Source organism: Canis aureus, chromosome 24 (genome assembly GCF_053574225.1).
Source record: "Canis aureus isolate CA01 chromosome 24, VMU_Caureus_v.1.0, whole genome shotgun sequence".
NCBI lineage: Eukaryota > Metazoa > Chordata > Mammalia > Carnivora > Canidae > Canis > Canis aureus.
This window is the reverse complement of record NC_135634.1, coordinates 2,181,075-2,188,235: the sequence shown is the minus strand read 5'-3', so window position 1 is coordinate 2,188,235 and position 7,161 is coordinate 2,181,075. Positions and strand designations below refer to the sequence as shown.

At 50.3% G+C, this 7,161-nt stretch overlaps 1 long non-coding RNA gene across 1 annotated transcript; it reads left to right on the top strand.

Moving 5' to 3' along the window:
• Positions 1-2,461: 2,461 nt before the first annotated feature.
• LOC144295654 (uncharacterized) lies at positions 2,462-6,716 on the top strand. The gene is made up of 3 exons (XR_013362718.1): positions 2,462-2,673; positions 4,956-5,108; positions 6,440-6,716. It is a non-coding gene; the product is annotated as an uncharacterized LOC144295654 (long non-coding RNA).
• Positions 6,717-7,161: the final 445 nt, after the last annotated feature.

Sequence of the window (7,161 nt, the reverse complement as noted above, 5' to 3'; positions counted from 1 at the left end):
GATTTAAGTGCAAATAGATTGGACACATCTGGATTTAATTTCCCTTCAAATACACATGACTTGTTAAAATCCAGGGGAAAGAGCTTAGGGCAAAACGTGTTTTTGGTTTATAAAAACCCAAACATTGGAAAACAACAATTGGAACATTTGTCTAGCCCCCAAATACCGCTGGGTCAGCTTATCCCTCATGGTCAACTTAAAGTTTGTTCCAGGAAAGCAGAACATGTCTCATCTATTCTTGTCTTATGTGATAAAATGCTCTTAAAATAAGAGGACCTCTTGGAAAAAAACTCTTTGAGAAAAACCTTTCAAGCCTCCCAAATGATTTTCACATAAGAGAGGATCCTTCGCTCTAAGGCAACAGCGGTATCTCTTCTCTAACACTGAGGGCTCACTTTGGGTTTCACCTTTAGGTCTTTGTATTTGCTTATCCTTGGTGAGTATTTGCAGCTCCATGGGAAAAACTATCCACAGCAGTAATGAATTGTGTAAAAATATGCACAGCTTCTCAAAGATTCACCAAGTTCTGAAAGTAATAACACTTCGAAATGCAATACCAAAATGTTTGCATTTCCTTAAGTCTGCAGGGCGCCCAAGCTCACCCAATTCCCTGCGCTGCCTCCTGAACTCTTCATGGAAGAGAGAGAGCGCAGTGAGTCACCCGGTCTTCTTAAGAGGACACATGTAAGAGGGGCCGGTGATTGCGTAGCCAGTGAGGACATGAGGACAGTGGGTGTTTACAACTTGTCTGCCAAGCAGAGAGATGATTCTCTTAAACCCAGCACAGTACGTGTGTCATGTGTGGTGCATGTGAGTGTGTGTTTGGTGGTGGAGCGTGGGGGATGGAGACCTTAATACCTAAATCACCAAACAAGATTTCTGAGTGGGAAAAATGTGACTGATCACTACATTGAGTCCATTTGTCATGCACAGACCCTGTTTTCAACCTGTTGTCACCTTTTTTCATTTGGCATTGTGTATTCTCAGCTGATTGTTAGACATATTTATATCAGCTCGTGTTTGTTTTTTTTTTTTTCTTTTTATAAAGACAAGGGTGTTCTGGTGCTACAGATGTGGATACAAACTAAAAATAAAAAGGTGTCCCTTTATAATAACAGAAATGCTACAAAATTGGTATGTATGCAGTTGTCTCCATTAATATGTTGATAGAGTCAGTGTTGCCACAGATAAATAATATCAGTTGAAAATCCAAACTATATAGTAGTGAATAATATGACACCTTACTGTATTGAATCATCTTATCAGAAGTGCTCACCAGGAAAGTCATAATGATGGTGATAATTCTGAACACCTATCAAGTGCCACATTTTACTTTGCTATCATCACCCAGAACCTTCCAGTTAGAAGTCCTGAACTCGATTCTCTGAATGAGAAAATTGAGAATCGAGTCTATAAATGACTTGACAGAGGTCACACACTTGTAAGTGACATAGATAATATTGGAAACCATATGTAGGTGATCACAAATCCATTCGGTTCCCTTTCCAAATCTTTCCCATCAGCCCTTTGGTTAAAAGTGGTCAAGAGGAACGGCGGAACTACAAAGTAGTAATAACAGTAAAATAACAGCTAACAGTTATTGAAATACTACACTAAAAGGAGTAGCATTTAAGTTCTTTGTGACATAGGCTTCATAAAAACTACATTTATTGAGTGCTCATTATGTGACAGATTATGTTTTAATCTTCTATGCATTTAATGTCTTAATGCTTTTACCTTCATTAATTACTTTGATTCTCATATACCAGGAGCATTATTCTTATGGGTTAGAAAAGGAAACTAATTAGGTTAACTTTCTCAAGGCTACCCAGCAAGTGGCAGAGCCAAGACTAAAAAGCAGAGAGTGTGATCTAGAGCCTCAGACTTCTAATCTCTGTGATATAGGCTTTCTTAGACAAGCTTCTAGAAAGAGAAGAAGTCAAAAGCTAGAGATTTGGTTAAATCAAACTCTCGGGGACAGAAATAAGTAATATTGGCAAGACAAGCCTTCCTCTGGATTAAAAGTGATAGGGGTTAGAGGTTGTGTAGATGTGCGTTAGAGGCTTTAGATGTTCTTACAGAAGATAGGAGGACAAGGCTCTGATCAGAGGGAGAAGGAGAGGTTGGGACTGGGAGCTCACAAGTCATGGAGGGAATATGAAACAGTCCTCCCAGGGCAGGACAAAAAAGAACCACCAGGAAACCAACAGAGCTGCAATGCACTCAGCTTTTCGTAGGCCAGCTGGTTCAGTGAGGAGCTAATCATTTTCACAAGGTCAGGGCTGATGGCTGCTCTTCCAGTCTCAGAGGTGAGTCTGTGCTAAACCACCTGCCACCAGGTGTCTAACAGTCAGCTGAGAATGCACAATGCCAATCCCTTGTGTCATAATGTCCCATATTGTCATAACAATATGTCTAACAGTCAGCTGAGAATGCACAATGCCAATCCGTTTCCACAGACGTGAGGTTTTGAAGCAGATGGCAGGGATGAGAAGGGAAGAGCCTGTGACTCTGGAGCAGGGGGGCGGGACTGGCTTACTGTGAGGTGGGACTTGTGCGTCTGCCCCCACCGTCTTCCCCCCAAGCTCAACCCCCAACCCCGAGGCAGTCACTTGCAGGACAAGGCTAGGCATGTCGCCTGCACCAAGGGACCAGAGAAAGTCCTTTCAACAGGCAAGTTCCCAAAGACTTATTTCAATGTTGCTGCTTCCTTGAATTTCTAATAGAAATCTCAGTCTGTAGAGTGGCTGGAATCTCTGTTTTTTTTTCAAATCGTACTAATCAAGTATCGAATTGATTCTGTGCCCCCATCCTAGAAGAAGTAAGCAGATATTCCACATCATTCACCTTAGGTTCAGCATGTATGTAACATAGCAATCTACTCTAGGGGCCTAGGACGTCAGCCTGACTCTCCCCCTCCCTGTCCCTCTCTCTGCATGAACACACACACATACACACGTAAATGATGCCAGGGAATTCGGTGTGCTCGTCTGCTTGCAGGAGCTATAGATCATGCAGGGAAGCTTCTGCAACCCAGGCCAGTCGCTGCTGGCCCGCTACAACCCCACGTGGCCTGCCTGCACAGGCCTGGACTGTCTAAGCAATAGGGAAAGGGGCCGCCTTGGGCTCGGGGTGTGACTCCGGGGCCCCGGAACCCAGCCCACGTCGGCCCCTGCGTGGAGCCTGCTTCTCTGTCTCGGCCTCAATCATGAATAAACAAGATCCTCAAAAGCTTATAAACAGTAGGAAATGTGCTGCCTGCGTGGCTGGGAATGCGGAAGGCGGCTCATCGGTCGGACCGGCAGCTTCGGCTCCGTCGCCGCGGCCCGCAGCCCCCCGGCCCGAGCGCCCGCCGCGTCCTCGGAGCCGCCGTCGCGGAGGCGCGGGGGGCTGCGGCCGTCGCCGGCTTCGGGCTCGCGGGCGCGGCGGGCAGAGGCGGGGCGGCCGGCGTCGCCTCCAGCGGCTCCGCCTTAAGGGAGGAGCGTGCCCGGGAGGTCTTCGCCCGCTTCCTGCCCCGGTGCCGGTGCCGGTGCCCTGGTCCCGGCGGCTCCGCCCCGCCCCGTCCCGTCCCGTCGCCTCCCCCGGCCGAGCGCTGGGCCGGGCGGTTGTCGGGCCCTGGTCCCGGGCTTGGGCGGCTCTCCCGGGGCCCGTGAGCTCCGGGACCGGGGTGCGCGCGGGGAGGCGCCGAGAGGCCGGGGCGGCCCAGGCCCCGGGCGGGGGGGGCGGGGGGGGCGACGCCGCGCCGGGCCCCGTCCAGGAAGCCCCCGCCCTCCCCGAGCAGCGCGCGGCGCTGGGCCCGCTCCGGGCGGCGACTGAGGGGCCGAGGGGCCACGTGAGCCCGGCGCTGCCCGGACGGCCTCACGCCACCGGGCGGTTTGCGGGGAGCCCCGCGGCGTCCTCCCGGCGCCTGCAGCCGCCCGGTCTCGGGGCCCTCGGGGGCCTGTAGACGCGGCGCGCCCCCCGCCTCCCCTCCCCCTCCCCCTGCCCCTCCCCCTCCCCTCCCCCTCCCCCTCCCCGGGCGGAGCAGCGGGGCGCCCAGGCGGGGCCACCCGCGCGGTCAGTACGAGGCCGCGCCCCGCCCCGGGTGGTCCCCGGATGGTCGGTCCCCGGGCGGTCCCCGAGCGCTGGACGCGCGGCCGCTGCGAGCGGAGACGGGCCGGGCCCCGGGCTCACGCGGAGGGAAGGAAAGAAGAGGAGATGCCCCGATATGTTCGCACCGATTATATGTGGAAATTGTAATACTTTGGAGACACTGGGCGAAATGAAATATGTCGTTAAAACGAGCATCACTCGTCTCATGCCGCTCACGTCAAAGAAACCTGGAGCCGCGTGTTCGTGCCCACCCGTGCTCGCGCGGGCCAGGCTGGCGGGGCGGAGGCCGGGTGCGCGGAGGCCCGGTGCGGGGAGGCCGGGTGCGCGGAGGCCCGGTGCGCGGAGGCCCGGTGCGCGGAGGCCCGGTGCGGGGAGGCCCGGTGCGCGGCGGGGGGGGGTCCGGGGCCGGGGCAAGCCGGAGCCGTGTTTGAGCCCCTCCCACAGGTTCCTGGCTGCGAGTAAGAGGGCGCCTTAGCAGGAGCTCGCCGCAAGCCTGATGATGTGGACAAGGACTGGCCCTTAAGGAAAAGTCCAGCTTCGGTCAAGAGCCGGTGTCCTTTCTCTGGGCACTGCTGAAAAGCAGCCAGATCACTTGGATGCTCATGTCACCACAACCATTTCTGATCTCACTTCTCTACAGATCACTTTCCTCATATATGAAGCCTCACGCCGGATGAACCTGTCCCACATTGCAGCGCTAAAAACTTCTCTGAGTCAGATGAAACTCAACACCCAGCATATTAAATGCGTTCCATGGTTGCCCAGAGTTTCTGTGTGAATCAGAACAGGTGACGAATGTCAAACAGACATTACAAGATTTAAGAAAAAAATCTTACACAGGCATTATCATTTTTTTCCCCCAGGACAGAAGTGTTCGACCATTTAGCATTTCGACACTGGAAAGATGAACTTTCATGAAATACTGCTGCCTGGGTGATCGGTCTCTTTAGAGGCAGACCCAGCTGACCTTTCTGTTTACATCACATATCACTACCTGGCATGTGTCAGACAGATAAGTATGTTGTGCGTCACCTCCTTTTTCAGAGCAACACGATAGGAATCTTCCAGCTTCTTCCTCTTTCACAAGGCAGAAAAGTTCATTACTTTTCAATACTTTTTATGTGACTTGCTGAAGACAGATGAATAATATAAGCTGTTAAAACAGAGGTTTCCTAAAAGATTTGGCCAAAGCCAGGGTAAAGAATCAGAGCAAAGAGAAATGGAAGCAATGATGTGAAGTAATAAATGAAACGGTGACTTTTAATCCTAATTTCTGGAGCATCATTGTGGGCATCCCTTGGACTCTCAAAGTGGCGGGAGCTGCTGGGGTCAATATCCAAAGTTCTGCTTCCAGAATAAGCCTCTGGCCTTCTTGTGACATATGACGATGCCTCTTTACTATCTCAGCTCTTGATCTCCATGACAGAGTGTCCACATTTGATCCCAAGGCACTTCTTCCCTTTACCTCTCCCCTCCTACCTTCCCAATGTTAAGAAACCAAGCTTTTTCCACCTGCCAATCAGTTGGTAAATCCTTTCATCCTATAATCAACAATGGTAATAAAAATGTGCTTCACCTTAAGAAAGGTAGGATAGGCATTAGACAATGAATTGGGTTTCATTCTAGAACACACACAACAGAACTGTGTGCATCTTTCAGCAGTAGTTTCAAGGGGTGATTTTAAAACCACCCATACCGGGATCCCTGGGGGGTGCAGTGGTTTGGCGCCTGCCTTTGGCCCAGGGCGCGATCCTGGAGACCCGGAATCGAATCCCACGTCGGGCTCCCGGTGCATGGAGCCTGCTTCTCCCTCTGCCTATGTCTCTCTCTCTCTCTCTCTCTCTCTCTGTGACTATCATAAATAAATAAAAATTAAAAAAAATATTAAAAAAATAAAAAATAAAACCACCCATACCTCAAAAGTTCACAGTCCCCAAATGCTACAATTCTAAAGGGGGCATCCCTCATTGATCAGACAAGTTCCAATACATCTGAGAGAGGTCAGTCCAGCTATTAATGTACTTGTAACTGTTCCCTAGTGCTACGTTCCTTTTTTGCCTGAACTCTATATCATCCCTTTTAAAACAAGAGCAAAGCTCATTTTGTCCTTTGTTTGAGGTTTTCTGGGTATTTTTTCCGACCTACTGAAGTGATAGCTTACCTCCTTTTGTATCTACCTTTCAACCCTGGTTCAACTCCCCAAAACGCATATCACAAGCTTGCTCACAAACACAAAGTGCTAAGGGGGCTTAATACAAACAGGATAAGATGACTAGCATGTAAAATATGATCTTGATCTTATTTAGAGCCTATTTCGTTCATCTAATTGATTTCATCTTTCATCTAGTTTCTATTCTGACCAAGACCCTGCAGTAGAAACTATGAGAGATACAAGGGTCGATGAAGAAGAATTGCTGCCTTCAAGATGCAATGAGTGCAGAAAAAGAGAACTGAACACACACACACACACACACACACACAATATCTTACGGGAACAACCCAGTGTGCGGGTGCCCATTGTGGACACAAAGCAACAGTGCTTTAGAATCACACTCCACAATTTCAATTTTTAATGCCGAACCTCTATCTATTGCTGATTAAAACCCTTTTGAAAGTGCAAGAAATGCTTGGATTATTTGAGATAAAGTTCAAGCGCACTAGCCTGTCCTACACAAGCTGTCTCTGTTTCATTTTGTGGCCTACACTTTGTGCCTGCAGGGCGGGGTGCGTCTAGAAGCTACAGGTGTTGCAGAGGGCCAGCTGTGAAGGCCAGGTGGGTGGCAGGGAGGGGCAGGAAGGAGAGGTTGAGAGGGCTGGGGCAGGAGCCAGCAGCAGTACCGGGCAGGGAGGGGAATGGTGGGAAAGCAGAGTGGGTAAGACGGAAGCTTTGGGGTTGGTCAGAGACACAGTCAGGGCCGGTAAGAAGGAGACAGAAAGGATGTGGAGGGTGGTTGCTCGCCAGCCGTGGTGTGAGGCCAACTATGTAACACGAACACTTCGCAGCTTTTTGTTCAAACTGCTTCTAGCTGCCTTCCTATCAGCCCAGTGTGCGAGAGAAAGCATACAATT